The sequence below is a fragment of the Artemia franciscana genome, chromosome 21 (genome assembly GCF_032884065.1).
Source record: "Artemia franciscana chromosome 21, ASM3288406v1, whole genome shotgun sequence".
Taxonomy (NCBI): Eukaryota; Metazoa; Arthropoda; class Branchiopoda; order Anostraca; family Artemiidae; genus Artemia; species Artemia franciscana.
In genome coordinates this window covers 3,108,395-3,130,581 of record NC_088883.1, presented here as the reverse complement: position 1 = coordinate 3,130,581, position 22,187 = coordinate 3,108,395, and the positions used below count along the sequence as shown (strand labels likewise).

At 36.6% G+C, this 22,187-nt stretch overlaps 1 protein-coding gene across 1 annotated transcript in view; it reads left to right on the top strand.

Annotated features, from left to right (window-relative positions):
• Window positions 1-17,140, top strand: part of LOC136040605 (uncharacterized) — a 49,556-nt gene extending 32,416 nt beyond the window's left edge. Inside the window, exons 5-6 of the mRNA XM_065724862.1 lie at window positions 5,377-5,515; window positions 16,769-17,140. The gene's annotated coding sequence lies outside the window, so the exon portion shown is untranslated. The remainder of the gene's footprint in view (window positions 1-5,376; window positions 5,516-16,768) is intronic.
• The last annotated feature ends 5,047 nt before the right edge of the window (window positions 17,141-22,187 follow it).

The following is a 22,187-nucleotide window of genomic DNA, read 5'->3' as shown; positions in this document are numbered from 1 at the left end:
AGTTGTGGTAATGACTTAATTTCATTCCCATGTGAACCTAGAGTTAGGTAGAATGCACCAATATAATTTATATTTGTATCTCACCCGCCCTCTTTTGTTCTTGCAGACTGAATAATTTGATTTATGGCAATAAGTTTTTGGTTTTGAGGAGGCTTTGTCCTAATCTTAAAGATGATTTTAGCTAGAAACGTCAGATCCTTGTCATATCCTGTACCGGAAGAGTTAAATTCAACATCTACCTTATTTGTTCTTCGACTTTCATGAAGTAATTTTTGAACTGATTTTAATTTTGGAGAAGGTTAAAATGAAAAACAAGGCTTTAAGATGTGGCACAATTTTTATTTATAGATAGTGTCTTCTCTTTAGGTGGAGACTCCTCTTTTCTTGCCAAATTTTTAATGAATAAATGGAACAAAATATATCATAGATATTTAGTACTATTTGAGAAAAATCTTAGAAATTTCTTGTAAATAATTAGTTCTCAGAGAGTTTTGTTCAATAAAAACAAACATAGATGAGCTTGTTTTTAAATTTTTCATCTTTGACACCGAAGTTTCTACTCTTCAACTAGCACCTTTTTAGTAGAATTATAATATAATCTTCTATGAGATAAAAGTATTTAATTCATTTTACTTTTTATATCACTATTATCAATTTATTGCCTGTCAAGAAAAAACCTATTCTGATATTTTGAATATCCGAGATATTCAAGTGCCCTTGAACGTGGATGAAATAAGGAGGCAGAGGTAAATGAGTGAAGTGTTGGGCTAAACCATGGTACCATCTAGACTGTTAGTGATGTTGCTTGTTAACTTGGTGCTGGGATTGTTAACAAGAAATAGTTCAATCTTAATTAGTTAGTTGAGTGTTCAGGGGCATTGAAGGCCCTCGACAAGTGATTCATGATATTATTGTCTAGTGGGATAAATGTAGCACACCGTGAAAAAAGTTTAGCTGCGAAAGGCCGATCCAATGAAGAAAGCTCTTGGCATTTGTTACTTATGTTGCCTTATTCCTAACATGTTTCTTATGTTATGGAGTTTATACATGTCATAGAGTTCCAATGGTCTCTTATAAGGTGAAAAGTTCTGATTCTAGATATTGTAATGAAAAGTCCAAAGTTAGCAACGGATCACACCTTTTGATTTAGTCCAGTTTAACTTCGCTAGTCCTTCTTAGTAAGATCAATAAAAAAGACCAAGGTTAATTTTGTTGTCCTATTCTTAATAGTAACAAGTTAATAACGGGCATTTTTAGGTTGTCCAGAGTGTCGCACATAGAAAGGTAAAAACACAAGCTTATTACTTTCATATTCTGAAAAGTTTAAGGTGGATTCTTATTTTAGGGAAATATACTTGATGATTCAAGACCTTTAATGACCCCCGAAGATATGTGCAAAGAATCTACCAAAATCGTAAACTTCATCGACTTGTGAAGCTCACTTGTGTGCTCACTACGATCCGTGGAGTCAATTTTCAAAATCCACATTACGCCATGCTAGTTGTTGATGGCGCAGCTGGTACTGTGCACACCAGAAAATGCCCAAGATTTCATCTACCGTTCAATTTGATATCCGTTCAAAGTCTTGAATAAACCTGCAGATGAAATATAAATATTGATACAACTTGCAAGATAACTATTCCTCATGCAATATATGAGTACCTATCAAAAGAGGGCGGAGGCTATTGTACTTGGCAGGTCGTCCTCGTCTGGGTTGGGAGGACGTCATAAATAAAGATTTAAACGAAATGGGAACTTCTTGGGGGGTTGTAAAGAGAGAGGCCTTGAATAGATTAGGTTGGAGTAGGAACGTGCGTAGCTGTGTTGGCCTCAGGTGGCTTGGTGCTGCAGTGAGTTATTAGTACTAGTTGTAGTAGTTTTTCCGGAAAGGGTTTTTGTAGCATGGAACAAATTTTGTATCGTTTGCACCGATGACAAAAAAGTAAAATAAAAGTAAATGACAATAATAATCACCGAGAAATGAGGTTTTAACGCTAATGGGCTATTCTAAATTGTGCTATTCACAGGCTATTTTCACTTGGAATACTTTATGAATATGATGTTTTGTCATAAAATATTTTTTTTTAATATCATAAGCAAATCAGATGAACATTATATGAACCAATTTCTTTCTTAAAAAATTATTATAGAACATATACATAGAACCAACGTCTATGAAAAAAAAAAATCAGTTGATCCGCTCGATATGTTTTTGAAGCCATTTTTTCAAATGTAATTAAGGCTGGAAGTCAATCTCTACAACGGGAAGGCCACAGGCTCCGCCTTGCCTCAGAAACTCCCCATCCTACCACCAAATTTTAGCTGAAAGATATGCATCTTCTTGTATGCATTCTTGTTTGAATTATAATTTTAACCTAGTAAAGATCGAACCACGGCCTGTTAAATCTAAAATTCCTGAGAAAAAAAAACCCGTAAATGAAACTCTAGTGAGAGTGAGAGAAATATTGTAATTGCCATTAATTTGGAAAAATATTTTGTAAGGTCTGTCATGACTGTCCTACTCTTTTTTTACCCCCAGCCTCACCCTTTAGCGCGTAGGGGGGTTTTAAAGTATGCGATGTGGGGTAAAGTGTCATATGATACTGAAAATAACACTTTTGGTGCCATTTCCAAGTGGAAATCCTAGGAAACACAAACAGCCGATAATTGGAATTAATGTCGCTGAAAATCCTCCACCGGAGGTTTAAGAGCCTCTATCACGGCTATGGCAATTGCTGCGATATAATAAAGAAGGGATCAGGGCCCATATACGAATTTACAAAGCATATTCATTGCTTCAACTCTTTCAGATCTATTTGCTACAATAAGTCTCACGATTTTCATGCGTGATAACGGCATATGTATATTACCCTGACAGTGCACACAAGAGGCGTGACCTAGTGTTCTACCTCCAAACAACGATTGATACACTTAGAAGCCAATATAGCAGTCCTGCTTTTATAATTGCTGGTGATTTTAACCAGAAAAAGAAAACTTGGCTAGCCTCCAGTCTTTTTCTTAATCAGATTGTGAACATTCCCACTCACTCGTCTGACAGTATCTGATTCATACAAACACTGCGGACCTATACCCCCCCCCCCCCACATCGCTTGGACCAATTGGCTTGTCTGATCACTACGCCCTATTTCTCAAAGCCAAAAATTCTGTGAGAAAACCCAAGCTCTCATGGATCACTACTAGACCAATAACTGACTGCAATCCGTGAATATGGCCACTGGATCGCCGAATATGACTTCCCAGAGGTTTCAACGGATGATTCTCTTGAGCAAAGGGTGTGTGCTGTAAATGAAAAATTCTACTCCAAGTACCTCGAGATATTTCCAACAAGACTGTGTTTAAAAATGAATACGACAAGCCATGGATTACACCCACTATTAAGACCCAGATTCGTGAACGCAGCCGCCTTTACTCGAGGGAAATACGCAGCAAGGGAAATAGCAAGGGAAATCAATGAGCGACCAAAAGAAACCTAATAGTTAATATGATCAGAGATGCAAAACGCAAGTATGGTCGTGAAAAAGTTGACCCCCTGCTCAAGATTGAGCCTGCAAAGTGGCATCGCTCGGTCAAAGCGATGTGTGATAATGTTTCGAAAACCAGTGTCAAAATATCTGACGATAATGGGCGAATACTGGGGTCCAGTGACGTTAATGCTTTTCTCACCTCCATTTGTACCACTTTTTCAGCAGTTACTCCCCAGGAGAAAACCTCGCTTCTTGATGATTGCCCCAACGAAGGCACAATAGCGCTCAGTGAGTTTGAGGGGTATACTGAATTCAGGAAAGTAAAGACAAAAGGTCTCTCCTTTCCCAGGCGAAATCCCTGCAATGCTTATACGTGAATTTGCTTTGTTCCTAGCCCTACCACTCTTGGTTCTTATAAACCAGTGCTTTGCATCTTAGACCTTCCCTAGATCGTGGAAAAAGGCCCACTTCCGTGTAACTCCCAAAGTAAACCCACCCAAGTCGTGTGATGATATAAGACCAATCTCCCTAACGCCATGCCTAGCGAAAGTGACTGAATCGTTCATCCTGCGGTGGCTACTAGAGCAAGAAAGACAGACTATCGACAAATACCAATATGAAGGACTCCCAAAATATGGGACGTCTATATACCTAGTCAGAATGTACGATCAGATCCTGAAATGGCTTGAAAAGCATGGCTGTTTTGTAAACCTAGCCGCCATCGACTTTCGCAAAGCTTTTCATCTCCTATCATTCCTAGTGGCCTGCCAAAACCTAAAACGAATGGGTGCTAAACACCAAACGCTAGCCATTGTGCTCGAGATTTTCTGTCTGAAAGGCAGCAAAAAGTATTTGCTTTACACGAAGAGGACTGACTCAGAGTGGAGTAAAATAGCCTATGGTGCCCCGCAAGAGACGAAACTGACAGGAATAACGTTTCTTGCCATCATCAACTACTTGCTGGTAGAACATACCAACAAATACAAATTTGTCGACGATTTGTCGCTCTTACTCCCCTATCTTCTTCATGACAATGTCCCCACCAAACAATTCCCCAAAATCACTTTCGATCAACTAAGCTCACAGTACTCTGATACTAAAATGACTATTAACTCTGTTAAGTCAAAAATAGTTAGACTGAACCTGCTAAAGATAAACTTCCTCCCCCCTGAAGTTCCTTTCCCTGTTGTGAGTGAAGTGAAAATACTAGGTGTTATTTTCTCACATGATTGAACCTTTACTACCCATATTAATAGTGTGACCTGAAAGGAAAACGTGTTTCTTCAAACCCTTTCCAAAATGCGTCGCTTCGGGTGCAACGCCTACAGTCTTCTGCGGGCATACCTGTGCTACTTACTCCCCATACTTCAATACGCCTGTCCCGTCTGGGGCTCGTCAGTATTGAGAACCACGTATCTAATGCAGGAACTTGAGTGGCAGCCAGGATAATCCTGAGTAACAGAAACATTTCCTACCTCGATGCCCTAGCACCCTTGAACTCCAAAGTTTGGAACTCCGTTTGGGGGAGCTCATCCTGAGGTTTGGCAAAATGCTGCTGTCTAACCCTGCTCACCGTGATATTTTACCACCAGAAGCCTTGACAGTCAGCCGTACAAGACAGAAGCTAAAGTTATGCCTCTGCGTGCTCGGAAAAACCTCTACCAGAACTCTTTTGTCGCTTTTTTTACGTCAATATATAATAGTGCACAATAACATGTTTTGTATTTCAACATCAAATTAGCCATTTGAGCTACGATTGTTGTTTAAATAAACCTTTCTCTCTCTCTCTCTCTAAACAATAATAGTTAATTATTGTTAATAATAATTGAGCTCTAGAACGAAATCTTTACAAATGCTTTGTCTATAATGGTTTATAATTTTCCTATTACAGGTTTGACAATGGCACTCCAAATTCCTATAATCGTTGTAATCACGAAGATAGATCTTATTTCGATTACCACTTTTGAATATGTCATCAATAGCGTAGAAAAGCTTCAGAAGTCCGTTGGTAAAGTCCGAAGTCTGTTGAGGTAATATTTAGTCATAGTTCGTAATGGATAAATTTTTTCTCGTGTTGCTGTTATATTTTGCGGAAAACTGCTTTAAAATTTCTAAAAAGTGATTATCATGTTTAAAACTGACTAAGAGCAAATAATCTTGCTCTTCGACGAAGAGTAAAAGTATAAATGGGTAAATAATAACTAGAGTGGAACTAATAGAACTAAGGAGTAAATTTGAATGTTAGAATCCCATTAACATTGTGCATCAGCTAAATTGTGCATCTTCAGTTGCGACAATATTCACTTCTCAGTTTCGAATCTTGAGCTGGATGGAGTCTTATGATTTGCTAGTATTCAGGAGCAATATTTACCCTTTTTATTCAGATAGAAAAAGATATTCAAATGAGAAAGGTTTCATTTCAAATATCTAAAATCTTACATTATACATTTTGAATCTGTATGAGAAAAGAAGCGAAACCAACTTTTGAATTTTCGTGTAAACTTTCTGTAATTTTCATCTTTTGATATAAAAATACTTTTCTGCTTTCTTTATCCTGTAGCAGACGAGAAGCTTTAACCTGGAAAAGAAATACAAACAATATTTAATTCTTGTGATTGATAGAATACCCAGAACTTACGTCAGAAATGGTCGGGCTTCACCGTAAAAAAAAAAAAAAAAAAAAAAAATCAAACAAGTATTGGTACAACTACTACGGCTGGGTACTGCGTGAATAAAAAAAAAAACTAACAAAAATTGATTCCAAATAAGACCTCTGTCACTGTTCTAGCAAAATTAGAACAAATCACGATTAAAACCAAAGTTGTTCAAACCAAATACTGGATTCTTGTTCAAACAGTTCGTAGTAACGAACTGTAGTAAGGAGCTACCCGGCTCAATAGTAACCGAAATTCAAAACAGAATTTTTATAACAATAGTTACATCAACAGAATCGCATTTAATGCGTAATAGCCTAAAGTGTTTTTGGACCCATTATACCTTCTTGAGAGCCGCCCAGAAAACCCGTGGTAGACCATGAGGAGGTCTGGCCATCTATTTCAGACACAAGACTCAGCCGATATTATTGCAAAGTGACGCTAACATCTTAGCGATAAAATGTGGTAATACCGTATTTATAAACATGTATTTCCCCTGTAATAAAAAAACTGTGCAGTCATTGTCTAGTTTTTCACAAGCATGTAATCGCCTACGAACACTACTTAGCGACCTTTCAAAACAAAATACCAAGTGGGTTCTCACCGGCGACATGAACACTGACTTTATTATCTACTTCTGACTCGGCAATTCTCGCACTTTTTGCCTCGAGTTTATCAACAAAACCGCTCTGAATGCGGTACTGGAGTCGGGAATCCGTAATGGGTACGAAATTTTTCGCGCTTAACCCTTTCAATCCATTCCGCGTTGATGCTTTCGCAGTCAAAGTACTGATCACCTTATTGGAGCTTGTCTCCGCTCACCAGCACATCCCAAGTGTTCCAGATGTTCTGGCCCGCATGTGAATTCCAAGGAAAACCCTTGCCAAGCCTCGCCAAAATGTGCAAATTGCACTGTGGAATACGTAAGTTTTAGTCTGAAATGCGAAGTTCTACGACCGGCTCTCAACAACGCTAATAAATGAATGCTCAAACTCCGTTTAACTTTGTGTCCCTTAATATTAATGGTACAAAAGACAAGAATCTACTGATTAGTGAGCTGCTTGAAAATGATATTGTGTTTCTACAGGAGCACCTTCTCTCTAAAGTGAATGGTGACAGCCTAAAGCGTTTTCCGACCCATTATACCTTCTTGAGAGCCGCCCAGAAAACCCGTGGTAGACCATGAGGAGGTCTGTATTTCAGACACAAGACTCAGCCGATATTATTGCAAAGTGACGCTAACATCTTAGCGATAAAATGTGGTGATACCGCATTTACAAACATTTATTTCCCCTGTAATAAAAAAACTGTGCAGTCATTGTCTAGTTTTTCACAAGCATGTAATCGCCTACGAACATTACTTAGCGACCTTTTACAACAAAATACCAAATGGGTTCTCGCCGGCGACATGAATACTGAATTATCTACTTCTGACCGATCTGAAATCTTTCTCGATTAACTACCCGGAGGATTCCATCTTGCTGATAAAGATCTTCTATTTAATTATATTCACAATCGTTGTGATCTTACTTCCAACCTTGATCATTTAAATTGTGTCAGATTCAACTCTACTTTCATCAATAGTTCATGTGGACGACTCTAAAATCGACGACGATCATTTACCAATCACGTGCCAACTATCTTTCTCCATGTCGAGCTCTATGTATGTAACTCTCCCACGTGGTTCTCAAAGTTAAATTGGGAAAATACCAATGTTCCACTTTGTGTATTGACATTGTCCCAGTTATTATCTTCTATTAAAGTGCCTTTTCCACTTTCTACTTTTTTTCCACTTTCCGCAGTGCGTGCGAACTGGTACTCACAATCTCATTTTGGAAAGTTGATCCTAAAGTGAAGATGGCTAAACAAAAAACTAAGTTCTGGCTCCATATGTGGATAGCCTGTGATCATCCTTCTTCTGGTGCAATACATCAAATAAAAACAGAAAACCAAACGAGAGTACAAATATTCTCTTTGTAGAGCGAGACTGAATGCCTGGGATGGTCCTTGTGACAAGAAATCCTAGGATCGTGTTATAAACAGTGTTAAGTGTTCACCTCCAGTTAATTCGTCTCTTCGGCTATGTGACTTCGTTTCTCATTATAAAAATATTTTGCTTTCATTTAATATTAATCTCCAAAATCATTTTACAAAGCTTGTCAACTCAATCCTCCCAATTCGTGTCAACCAATCTCAAGCGTTAGCGGTGGAATCTGGTGTTATACTCCGAGCTCTTAAGCAAGTGAATAAGTCTGAGTCTCTCGATAGTGATGGTCTTTGCTTCAAGCTTTTAGCTTATGATTGTCCTGAACTACAGAAGCATTTGCAGTTACTATTTCAGATGTGTTTGGCACAGTCCTTTATGCCAGATAGTTTTTTGTCCGGTTGTATATCTCCCATAGTTAAGAGGGGTAAGGACCCCAGTGCTTGCTCTAATTACTGTCCTATCACTGTGTTCTGTTTTGTTAGTAAGCTATTTGAATATTTACTGCTACCGCCCATTAACTCCAAGTGCAATTTTCACCCTTCCAGCTTGGTTTTAGAAAAGGTATGGGCTGTGTTCAAGCTCACCATATTGTGGGTCGGCTAATGAAACAAGCTGTTGCTCAAAAAAGTCCCCTGTATTGTTTGACTGTTGACATATCTAGTGCTTTTGACGATGTAATTCATTCAAATGCTTTGTTTTCTCTAGCAGCCTCAGGTGTTAACCTTTCTATTGTTTCCGTGCTTAAGTATTGGTATGCTAATTCTTCAGTTAGGGTGAAGTGGAATGGTACTGTAACGCAGTATATTCCTGTTAAAAAGGTGCTAGGCAAGGTTCCGTGTTATCCCTGAGCATATTTAAATGTGTTTTAGCTTCGTGTCTCCAACGTCTTCAACCGTCAATCTTTTACAATGATAATTTAGGCATTAATCACGTTGCATATGCTGATGATGTTCTGCTTCTTAGCCGGACAAAACATAGTCTAATTACCAACTTTTACCGGCTTTCAGCCGCACTATCCACAGTAGGCCTTTCAGTTAATGCATCCAAATGTGGGTTTTTGTGTTTTGGGAGTCCTCCACCAGTATCACCTCTTTGCTTGGGTTCTTTATATATATATATATATATATATATATATATATATATATATATATATATATATATATATATATATATATATATATATATATGTGTGTGTGTGTTTTTAACTACGTAAAACTTGCGAATATACAACATTCTTTGCTGTCCCATTGTCTGTGCATATAAATAGATTGTCAGGTTTACCGACTCTTGAACATGCAACATATACTGGTCCATGGGAAAACAACCCGTATTCAGATCTATACCTCATGATTCTAATGATTGCCCTTGAGCTTTGTTGATGGTGATTGCTAATCGAACATTCCCTGTGTCGCCGTCGTCATTTATATATCCCCCTGTGTCCCCCGGCGTCCCCGTTGTAGTTGTGTCCCTGTGTCCCGGTCGTCATTTATATTCCCAGTGTCCCGGTCGTCATTTGTATCCCGGTGTTCCAGTCTGTGATTTCTCTTTGAGTGTCCCAGGCGTCATTTATATTCCTTGTGTCCCGGTGTCCCGCTCGTCATTTGTGTCCCGGTGTCCCGGTCTGTATATACATTCGTTTTTGAATTGGTCTTTTTTTTAGTTTTTAGTTTTTTACCTTTTTTTTAGTTTTTTTTTTTAATTATACCTCATGATTCTAATGATTGCCCTTGAGCTTTGTTGATGGTGATTGCTAATCGACGATTCCCTGTGTCGCCATCGTCATTTATATATCCCCCTGAGCCCCCCGGCGTCCCTGTTGTAGTTGTGTCCCTGTGTCCCGGTCGTCATGTCCCGGTGTCCCGGTCGTCATTTGTGTCCCGGTCTGTATATACATTCGTTTTTGAATTGGTCTTTTTTAGGTTTTAGTTTTTTACCTTTTTTTAGTTTTTTTTCTTTCTTTTTTTTAGTTTTGTTTTTCTCCTTAATTTTTCATTTTTTTTCCGTTTTCATTTTATTTTCTTTTTTAGTTTTTTTAGCTTTTTAGCTTTTTTAGTTTTTTATTAGTTTTTAGTTTTTTTTCTTTTTAGTTTTTTTGTAGTTTTAACTTTTTTTAGTTTTTAATTTTTTTTACTTATGTCCTGGTCATCATTTATACTCCCTGTGTCCCGGTCGTCATTTGTGTCCCGGTGCTTTGTTGATGGTGATTGCTAATCGAACATTCCTTGTGTCCCGGTCGTCATTTATATTCCCTACTAGCTGTTGGGGTGGCGCTTCGCGCCACCCCAAGCCCCCCCGCGCGCGTAAGTCGTTACGCGCCATATTAGTTACGCGCCATTGTAGTTGTGTCCCTGGGTCCCACCTGTGAATATAGATAGATTTATATATGTGTTTCAAACTACGTAAAAATTGCGAATATACAATATTCTTGGCTTTCCCACTACTGGGAGCTTTCCCTTTCCAATTGCCAGCAATTGATCTGAAAATGTTTGACCAGAGTCATCGTTTTGCAATCGGACACGCATATTTGTAGTTAATTTTAATATTTTTACGTGTGCCCATAAATTAGAATTTTTCAGGCAAGCATTCATTTCGTCTGCAGGAGTTAAACTACGTAAAAATTGCGAATATACAACATTCTTGGCTTTCCCATTGTCTGTGCATATACAAAGCCGTATGTACTAATAATGACGTCATATGCAAACGCTCTTTTTAAAAACAAACTAACATGCATACACACAACTCGTTTTATATAGATAGATAGATAGATAGATACAATACAAATTAACTGCGTAAAACTTGCGAATATACAACATTCTTCGCTGTCCAATTGTCGCTGCATATAAATAGATTGTCAGGTTTACCGACCCTCGAACATGCAACGTACAATTGTCCATGGGAAAAACCTAACCTAACCTTGAGCTTTGTTAATGGTGATTGCAAATGCTAATCGAATTGGGAATCGCAATCTTTTAAATTGAAAAGGCACATCCGTTGGAATCATGGGAATGCGAGGAATAAGAACAGCCTCACCCTCAAAAGGCCCTGTCAAGATTGTGGCCTCTATTAGGATTTCCATTGTTTTTTTTTTACGGCAAGTCGCGTGCCATTGCAAAGCTTTGGTGGGTTGATATTTCTTAAAAGTATTATTGGTACGCCTATTTTTAGTTGTAGCACGTGTGGTGGAAACCCTGAAAGATCTATGGAATTTAAAAATTCAGATGGATAATTAACCGCTTCATTTGGTTCCAAAACTGTGTCGACTGACTTGTAAAGGACTGCCTGGTCTCGAATCTTGGTCAAAACAATATTGTTGATTTCGTGGACGTCTATATTTTTGGGTGCGAGAATCGCTCTTTCACTTAGCCATTTATTATTTTTATAATTGTTTAGAATATTCGGAAATACTTTTTCAATCAATTCATTTTTGGACGTCACTAAATTACAGAAATCAGCAGGTAGTTGTATACGTCCTGAAATTGAATCTACTGGGAGCTTTCCGTTTCCAATTGCCAGCAATTGATCTGAAAATGTTTGACCAGAGTCATCGTTTTGCAATCGGAAACGCATATTTGTAGTTAATTTTAATATTTTTACGTGTGCCCATAAATTAGAATTTTTCAGGCAAGCATTCATTTCGTCTGCAGGAGTTGATCTAGGTATTATAGGTAATGTTTGCCTGAAATCTCTCGCAAGCAATATTAATGTGCTGCCAAAGGGTTTCGACTTCCCTCTCAAATCTTTCAAGCATTGATCCAGAGCCTCGAGCGGATTTTTGTGTGCCATTGTGCACTCATCCCAAATAATAAGTTTGCATTGCTGCAATACTTTACCCATCCCAGATGATTTGGAAATATTGCACGTGGGAGTTTCTGTAGAATGCAAATTCAGAGACAGTTTCAAAGCGGAATGAGCAGTTCTTCCACCAGGCAGCAATGTTGCGGCTATTCCGGACGACGCAAATGCCAACGCTATATCATTTTTTGATCGAATTGATGCCAGAATCAGTTTTATCACAAACGTTTTACCAGTACCTCCTGGCGCATCCAAAAAGAAAATTTCTCCAACATTGTTATCGACACAATGCATTATCGTATCATAAATGTCTTTTTGTTCCGACGTTAACTTGGAAATGTTATTTTGCACATACGACAATAGATCACTCGTACTGTAACTTTGTTCACGATCCAATTCTACACATGTCGAAACAGCAGCGATACGGTTAGGTGAAGGCATTCCCAAATCCTGAAGAGGTTTGTTTGCCATACGTACGCACAAATCTTCTATACTAACTGAAGTGTAGTTATAAATTTCTGATGTAAAATCAAAAGTCATATCTGACGTCTCTAACTGTTTTCGATGGAGTATATCTTCGGACATTTTTGACTTATATTTTTCCCATAACTCTGTAGGAGCTGATGGAGAGCAAGTTGTTAAAATGATGCCAAACAATGCACGAATTTGACTTGGGGTTGACGTTTCGCACGCGTCATTGATGCAGTTATCCCAGTGTTGGTCATTCTCCAATAAATTCAGAGCTTGGCATGCACTACGGTAAGTGTCATGTATAGTACCGTTTACAGTTCTCAAATACTCAAAGGATGTCGGACCGGGTACATTCACCAAAAGCAGGCGTAGAAAGAACCATTCATGTTGATTGGGGTGAACGGTGTAGAGTCTTCCTATCGTGGTATCTTTGAAGATGGTAGGTTGGCCGTCGACTGACTTACCCTGTTTTCGACTTTCAAATACTTTTTTTTTAGTATTCCACGTGTAATACGAAGGCACTTCAGTATACAGCAGTTTTTTTGCAAAAGAATCATTTTTGCAAAGCAAAAAAAAAGCTGTTAATTTTGTATCCGGTGGATTCAGGGCTCTTTGTTGCACGTTGGTTTCCGAGAAATAAACACGTTGACCATTCTGTAAATGTACCGCTAAGTGAACAACAGCTGGACTACGTTCATGCATCGGAAATGAAAGAATTCGCCAAACAGCTTCATTACTGCTTATGTATCTTCTAGCCTGATATTGTACGATTTCGTCGAAATCTTTGATTTCGGGCTGCAAGCCAAAAACTGCCATGTCACTGCCTTTGTTGACGTATTTACATATGTATTTGATTGCCTTTACGGAGTTACAGTATGCAACGTTTATGTGTGCATTAAATGTTTTTGATAATAATGGGGATATGGAACAACCCACTGGTTATCTACTTCGACGGTGGTACCGTTACGCTTCTTTATTATTGCTGTTTTACCGCCATCTTCAGTAGATCTTCTATATTGTGGGTAACCATCATTGCCAGTAATTGTGTTGGATACTAAAAGTCGAGGATATTGCTTTGTGCACCTTCCTTTGGCCATGCATGGTGAATTTTCATTCAGTGCACCGCAAGGTCCATGTATCATATTTTTTACAATAATATCATGTAACCCCTTATCGACATTTTTATCAGGTATTTCAGCGGAAATCACATCATCAATTTCGTTCGAAGTAATTTTTTTATGTAGCCAGATTAGTATATGTGCGTGTGGCAAACCTCGTTTTTGTCATTCCACTGAGTACATCCAGCATCGCACTGATTAGCATACATATCAACGACAAATTGGTGAAACAATTCACAGCATTTTAAAATATAATTTTCTTCATCCTGCCGAATCATTTGTCTATAGGAATAATAATGCATTGCACTGCATTTCTTATTCATTTCTTTGTTAGTGGCTGGATTCATCAATTTAATATTAAAGTGATAGCCGTCGGCTCCATCCCAAAAAATGATAGGATATTGTAGGGCATCGTAGCATCGATGAGTTTCAGCAATTCTTAACAACTGAGCGTTTCGCTTATGAAGAATAATATCTCGAGGTAAAAACTGATCACCGACCATAACGATTGCCACTTCGTCGATAGTTGGAGCATTGTATCTACACACATGTTGGCAGGTGGCGTTTTGTCAGCGGAAACAACAATTTTATGCGTATCAGTAGGAAACGATTGTCCTTTCAACGTTGGGAGAAATTTCGCAACGTGCATTCAATTCAGAATTTCTATCACTGATGAAGTACAATTGTAAAAATTTATGATTCTCGCCTGAGAATGGTAGAAGGGACCCTGCTCTATGATAAATTTGCCCTTTTACTTTGAAAGTAGACATAAATTGATCTGGATTTTCGATTTGGGCTCCAAACGACGTCATTTGGAAACATGAGTTGTATTTTCTGATTTGTGACAAAAAACGCTTAGATTCTGACGTAGTTCCAGTAAGGAAAGTCTTCAATGGCTCTGGTGGTGCAGCCAATAGAGGAAGTTTAACTTTTCCTGAGGCGCAACACATTCCCATTGTTTCACCATTGAATTTCAAGGCCTTACAATAGGGACAAATTTTAGACATTGTCCCGATTTGAACACATCTACTCAAGCTATAATCATCGACTGGGCTGTACCTGAATGCCAGGCGATAACTTTCAGGTTGCTCTGATTCCTCGGCACGCTTTCTTTTCTTACTTTCTCTATCAGCAGCAAGCCTGATTTCTTGCTGTTCTTGTGATTCCTCGGCACGCTTTCTTTTCTTACTTTCTCTATCAGCAGCAAGCCTGATTTCTTGCTGTTTTTGTGATTCCTCGGCACGCCTTCTTTTTTCACTTTTTCTTTTAGCAGCAAGTCTGCCTTCGCGTTGCTCTGGTAGTTCCTCGGCACGCTTTCTGTTCTTTCTTTCTCTATCAGCCTCAAGCCTGTTTCCTTGCTGTTCTTTTGATTCCTCGGCACGCTTTCTTTTCTGACTTTCTCTATCAGCAGCATTTTTTTTTGGCATAGACTCTTTGAGCATCTTCATCGGCTTTTGCCATTGTAAGTTCATCAGTCATTTTAAACTTAAACATTAATAGATTTCTACGTGAACATATATGTCTTAAATATCTTTAATGACGTCACCATCATAGCAAAAATGACGACAACTAACTTCATGACCTCAGTCGACACAGAAAAATGACGTCACCTGACAGACACACAGACAGACAACTTATTTTTATATATATAGATGTGCCGGTGTCCCGGTCGTCATTTGTGTCCCGATGTCCCGGTCTGTAATCTCGTCAGTCGAAAACATGACGTCAGTTGACACAGAAACATGACGTCACCTGACAGACAGATCCACAGACAACTTATTTTTATATATATATATATATATATATATATATATATATATATATATATATATATATATATATATATATATATATATATATATATATATATATATATATATATATATATATATGTGTGTGTGTTGCATGTAAATAAATTGTCAGGTTCACTGACTCTGTATTTAATCCGTATTCAGATCATTATCCGTATTCAGATCTATACCTCATTATTCTAATAATGTGTCCGTGTGTCCCGGTCGTCATTTATATTCCCTGTGTCCCGGTCGTCATTTGTGTCCCGGTGTCCTACTTTGTAATTTCTCTTTGAGTGTCCCGGTCGTCATTTATATTCCCGGTGTCCCGGTCGTCATTTGTGTCCCGGTGTCCCGGTCTGTAATTTCTATTCGAACAATCCCTGTGTCCCGGTCGTTATTTGTGTCCCGGTGTCCCGGTATGTAATTTCATCAATTGACAAACATGACGTCAGTCGACAAACAACTTCATGACGCATACCGCTCAATCCTTATAATGACGTCAGTCGACAAACATGACGTCAGTCGACATACAAACATGACGTCAGTCGACACAGAAACATGACGTCACCTGACAGACACACAGACAGACAACTTATTTTTATATATATAGATGTGCCGGTGTCCCGGTCGTCATTTGTGTCCCGATGTCCCGGTCTGTAATTTCGTCAGTCGAAAACATGACGTCAGTCGACACACGAACATGACGTCACCCGACAGACCCACACACACACAGACAACTTATTTTTATATATATAGAAGATAGTTGTATGTAATTACTACTTATAATCTACTTAAGTGAAATTTTGGGCAAGTACTTGATACTTAAGTATCAAGTACTTGATACTTATGAAGTTTGGTCCTCATCAAGACCAAAGAGGAGGACATGCCTGGCCAAACTTTTTTTTTTTCATTAAGTTGCTAGGAAGTACGGATTAAGGAAATAACCTTGACAAAACTTCTGAAAATTTGCTGAGATGTTTTCTGTCTGACCAACAACGGCTTGACAAAGGATAAGTAAGCAATGAGAAAATGCAGCTTTAGGCTATAAAACAGTTCATCATAAACTAAATAATTCTGAGTGATCCTCGATGCAAGAGGTTGAAGCACCTATTTTACGCCTCAAGTAAAAGGAACAAATTACTGAAGTGTGAAGTTCAAAGTAGCAAATTTGCAGCTAATCTTGTAGGGCTAAGTTGGGTTATTATTAGGACGTATTTTTCGTGCGTAATTTCTAGGGGAGGACAGCCTTTCAGCATCTTCATAGGTATGCTGTTGCTTGTCCTGGCATTAACTGTCTCCATTTTTATATGTATTGAGCTCAAGTCGCTTTTGAAGCAAACATCATGTTTCCATGAAAATTGTTAATGGCCAAATAGGCATCAGCTTTAATGTGAAGATGTGTTGAAGTGTAATAAAGTTACCGCTTGATGCTGTTTTACCCTTAATTTATGCTCAATTTCTTTTTCAGGCATTCTTCAATGTTCTCAAGCAAAAGAAGAAGGACATCATTCAGGTGGGGTTTAAGACAATGGTTTTTTATTAAAAACATTCAGCAATTAGCTGAAATTATACGTTTGAGTGAGGACCTGCTGAATGTTGTCTTTCGTTTTTGTGAAAGGAAGGAGTACGTTCAGCCTGATTCACCATTAATCAGAGAATCAGGTGTTCACATGGTTGTGAACAAGACTCCTTCGATTTCTAAATTTTAAAGCTTTATGCTCCTTTATGCTTTTAAGTGTTTTTTTTTATCTAATTAGGGTGCTAAATTCATAATTCAAAAAAATTGACATTTTATTTTATCTTTATCTTAATAAAAATTAAAAAGCTTGTTTAAGTAAAACTTTATTATTTCGTATTCATAGAGCTTATCATATACTCAGTACTTGCTATTCTTAGAGTCAGGTATTATGTAAGGGACCCTGATAAAAAGATTAAATCTGTTGGAAAGGCGATCTTGCTCAAAATCCCAATCCTGCAATTCGTCATTCTTTAAAATAAATAAATTAGCCCTATACATCAAACATAATTAATGAATAATCAATAGTAGAAGCAATGCGTTCAGTTTTAAGTTTGACAGAGGAGTTGATTGTTATGGTTTTTGTAATTTGTAATATTTCGTCTTTTTTTTGCAAAAAAAAATACATTTGAATTTGATTGATTTTCCTTTTTGAAAAGATAAAAGACAAAATGAATTTGTATATACATTGATTTTATGTTGACGATAGCCTCTGATTGACGAATAAGCATTCAAAGTTGCAAAATTCGGTGTGTTTTAATGGGTATTTCTAGGTTCTTTTTAGAAGACCTGTGCCAATTTTTGAGAAGGAAACACTATTGAAAATACAATCGAATAATATCAACTATTTTTGAGAAGAACTATACAGGAACTTAGTGGAGGACTAGGAGTGTCTTGCTGCATACCCTTGAACTCTGCAAAAAAGGTCATTAAAAGAGAGTAAAAAAAGAGCCTGTTAAGACCTTTTAATGACCAAAAATGGGGTCAAACAAATGTGTTTCACATATCAATAATTAGCTTTGCCTAGTAGCTGCAAAGATGGTAAACATTATTTTTGGAATTTTATGAAAAAATTGGCAACTTGTTTGTAAAACATCAGCCAGCAATGACGCAAGTTCAGAGTTGATTTACGAATTTAGATATTGTAGATCCAGCAAGGAATTATGTGAGGGGGTGTTGTAATTATTTTAATATCAGTTTTAGGTATATAAGTTTTTGCAAAGTTTATGGCTTTAAATTAAATCTTTTTTAATTAAGTCACTCATATTTGTAATAATCGTGACTTGCAGACAAAAAATTGTCTCAGAATGGGAGAGAGTAATGCAGCAGAGGACCCAATAAATTATTGGAACCATGCTTGTCGGTATGACTGTGTTTTATAGTTCTAAAAATGTTTCTTGGTTTACGTGTTGCTTTCTGGTTTTCTTGTTGCCCTTTGCTGCTTCTGTAGAATTGAACATCATCTATTAGGGTGAGAGTCAATTAATAATATTTCTGTAGATAGAAGCTTGAAACTTTCATAGATAAGCTTTCGTAGTTGTTGTGAAATGAAACTCCCGCAAATCAGTGTGATGTGTCCATTATTGATGGATTTAAAAACATTGTGTATTTTTTTCTTTAAAGGGCCTACAGCCCTTTTAATTCTGTAGAATTGAATATTCAGCTTAGGGCAAATTGTCTTCCAATCCAGAACAGGCAAAAAACGTTCGACAAAAATAAAATGATAGTTGGTCCTGATAGGCGGTATGTTTGTCCCCTTTGTAAAGATGATGATGAAGACTTGGATCATTTTCTCCGGAAATGCTCGGTGCTCTTGGATTTACGGGAAATTTATTTGTATGGGGTTAATTTGATGCTTCCGGGTATTCTACAAAATAGTAACCCAACCACAATATTTCGAGTGGGAGTATATATAGATAAATCTTTAATAAGAAAAAAAAGTTTTATATGATTAATTTCTTTTGTAGTTAGATTAGGTACTTTTTGCGTTGAATTCTGTTTTTTTGTGCGTGTTCTTACTGTTGTTAATTTCCTTGCTTGTTTGTTATTTATTTATATTTTTGTGTATATGGCCCACGGGTTTTTGAAATACACTTATCTATCTATCTATCTATCTATCTATTGTGTATCAGGGTGAGAGTCAATTAATATTATTTATTTTAGATTTTTGTAGATAGAAGCTTGAAACTTCTACAGTAGTGTTCTCGGATATGCCAAAACTCGCAGTGTAATTTTCATTCAAATCTTTAATTTCTTGAAGCTCTCCCCCTTCTTTCTGAGGGTTAGCAAATTTTATCCAGTTTGTAACTTTTGATCAATTACACAAGTGGACGAGGATTGTCAATTTAATATAAATTTATAACAAGTATTATAAAGATCATTTCTTTCATTGATGCTTATGTATTATATTGCCAATACTCAACAAGTGAAGTTAGGTTAATCCTATTGAAAAATACCAAAACATGATGAAAATATAATACTTTAGAAACAAATTTGGCATATATGTTTGCACATTTATGTTTGCACAACCCCCACCCCCTGAATTTGTGGCAGTTTTCAACTTTTGCCTGGAAATCCTGGTTCCCTACATGAAAAATGTCTTCCCTCCGTAGAAATTTTCTCGAATTGAAGTTTTTCTCGCCTAAAGCCCTCCCCCTCTTTGGACAATTCAATCCTCATAGAAAATCCTCAGGAGGATTTCTTCCTGACGATTCCGCCTAAGAAATATAACCAAAACATGATGAAAATATAATACTTTAGAAAAAAATTTGGCATATATGTTTGCACATTTGGGGGGAGGGGGTGTAACCTGACCTAAGGTAATCTAACCCCCACCCCCTGATTAGTGTACAAATAAATAGCCCAAATTATATAATTTCAATGTATTTTGTCATCTGCCACTTGTTTTCCACTGAACGTAAGCTAATTGTTTCTTAGTACAGACAGATAAAAATGACTTGTTCTCGAGTGTTACACAGCGTAAAATTGCGTGTGGCGGTATAATGGACTCTGTATATAGTTTTATAGATAATCTTTGCAATATAGTCAGTTTTGGGAAGGGAGAGGTAGAATAAAAGCATCCTTTGCAGAAAAATAGTTTTGTTTAAATGAGAATACGGGTAAAGTGGTTAGGTTAGGCTCCTATCAGGACACAATTAGCAAAGATTCGATCTTCAATGAATAAGAGCAATGTCCAGTTATTATAATACGTAATATTCAAGTTGCGATAATTACATGAATAAATGTTTTGTCTTTTGATAAAAAATTGTTTAGCATTAGGGTATGCGTAAAATTAAAATTCATGAAGTTGTATCACTTTAAGCAATGATGCGACAGACTTTGGTCATCCATAACCCAACCTCCAACGCTCCTAATGCCCCTTTCCCAAGCTTTTTGATCCCCTCTTTTTTTAACTTAATCTAAAAAATACTTATATTATTCGATAATGGAAGGCTCTAGCTAAATGAAAACTGCAAAAGCATAGTTTCCGGAACATTTGTGGAGTTTCTGGATTCTGTGGATTGATATAAAATGCTTATCAAGCTAAAAGTACCTGTATTTTTCAATAACGGAAGGTTTTAGTTACATGCAAACTAAAAAAGCAAAGATCCTGGAACATCTATACAATTTTTGAATCCTGTGAATAATTGTGAAACCCTTTTCAAGCTAAAATACTTGTATTATTCCATAGAGGAAGACTTTAGTTACATGGGAACTGCAAACGCAAAAGTTCTAGAATATTTGTAGTTTCTGGGTTCTGGGACTTATTAAAAAATTCTTTTCAAGCTAAAAAAAAAACCTTTATCATTTGATAATAAAAGAACTTCAGTATTGAATGGGCTATGGATTTGACAAGATCCATAAGGGGTATACTATTGGAGCTTACAAAATTGCAATACAAAATTACAATAAGGTATACTATTGGAGCTTACAAAATTACAAAGTACGAAATTGTAAATTACAAGGTTTGAACAGCCGAATTAAATTTGACGTAGTTTATTCAGTTGATTTTCCCCAAGAATGAATAACTTTAACTCTTCAGTGAATTTTTCTAAGGGCTAATAGCTTTTAAATCCTTTGATTATAAAGTCTGAACTGAAGAATTAAATTTGACACGGTTTATTCCTTGAATTTTCCTATGGGCTAAAAGGATTAACTCGGCTGACTATAAAGTTTGAAGAGATGAAATAAATTTGAGATGTTTTACTCCGTGAATTTTCCTATAGATTAAAGAGTTTATCTCTGTTGAGTATAAAGTAGGAAATGATGAATTAAATTTAAAATGGTTTATTTCTTGAATTTTCTTAAGGACTAAAAGGAATAACTCTGTTCAGTATACAGTTTGAACAGATGAATCTAATTTGACATGGTTTATTCAGTGAATTTTCCTAAGGACTAAAAAGGTCTATCTCTGTAAATTATAAAGTTTTTAACTGATGAATTAAATTTGACGTGGTTTATTCCATTTACTTTCCTTAGGACTACAAGGGATTAACTCTGTTGAGTATAAATTTTGACAAGAATCTAGAGTGATGCTTGCAAAACTAAGTCTGATACTACCAAAATATTATCAATTATTACCAAAAGCTTGTGTGGTATTATCAAAATATCCCTCTGATATTGTATTTCATCTTGCACTACACTATCATAATTTTACATGATTTAACAGCGAACCTACATTACAATTATCAAAACATGAAAGGCTACTATCAAAACAATGTAAATTATTATCCAAATCTTGTATGGTATTATAAAAATATTAACTGCCATTAGGAAAATATTTTCTTGTACTATCGAAACGTGTCTGATATTGTCAAAATCTGAAATGGTGGAATCAAAGTCATGTCTGCTATTACCAGAATTTGACGTAGTAAAATAAAATCATATCTACTTGTATTAAGATTATCAGAATCTTGCCATGTATTACCAAAATGATGTGTGGTACTATAAACAGCCTGTCTGATATTACCGAACATCTTTCACTACATTACCAAAATTTTAACTGATATAATGAAAATTCTCTATGGTATTATCAAAACCTTACATGAGACTATCAAAATCATGGAAGTTATTGACAAAATATCGAATGGTAATATCAAAATCTTAAATTACATTAACAAAATAATTGCAGCTACAATCAAAACGTGTCTGCCATTACTAAAATCTAATATGGTGCTATCAAAATCATGTCTGATATTATCAAAACCTTACATGATATTACCAAATCATATTTAAATATTACAAAATCTTGACTTGCATTTCAAAAGTCTTGTGAGATATTATGACGATCCTTTCCGGTATAACCTACATCTTGCAAGTTATTCTCAAAATTTATAAAGATGCTAGTAAAATCAAGTCGTTTACTATCAAA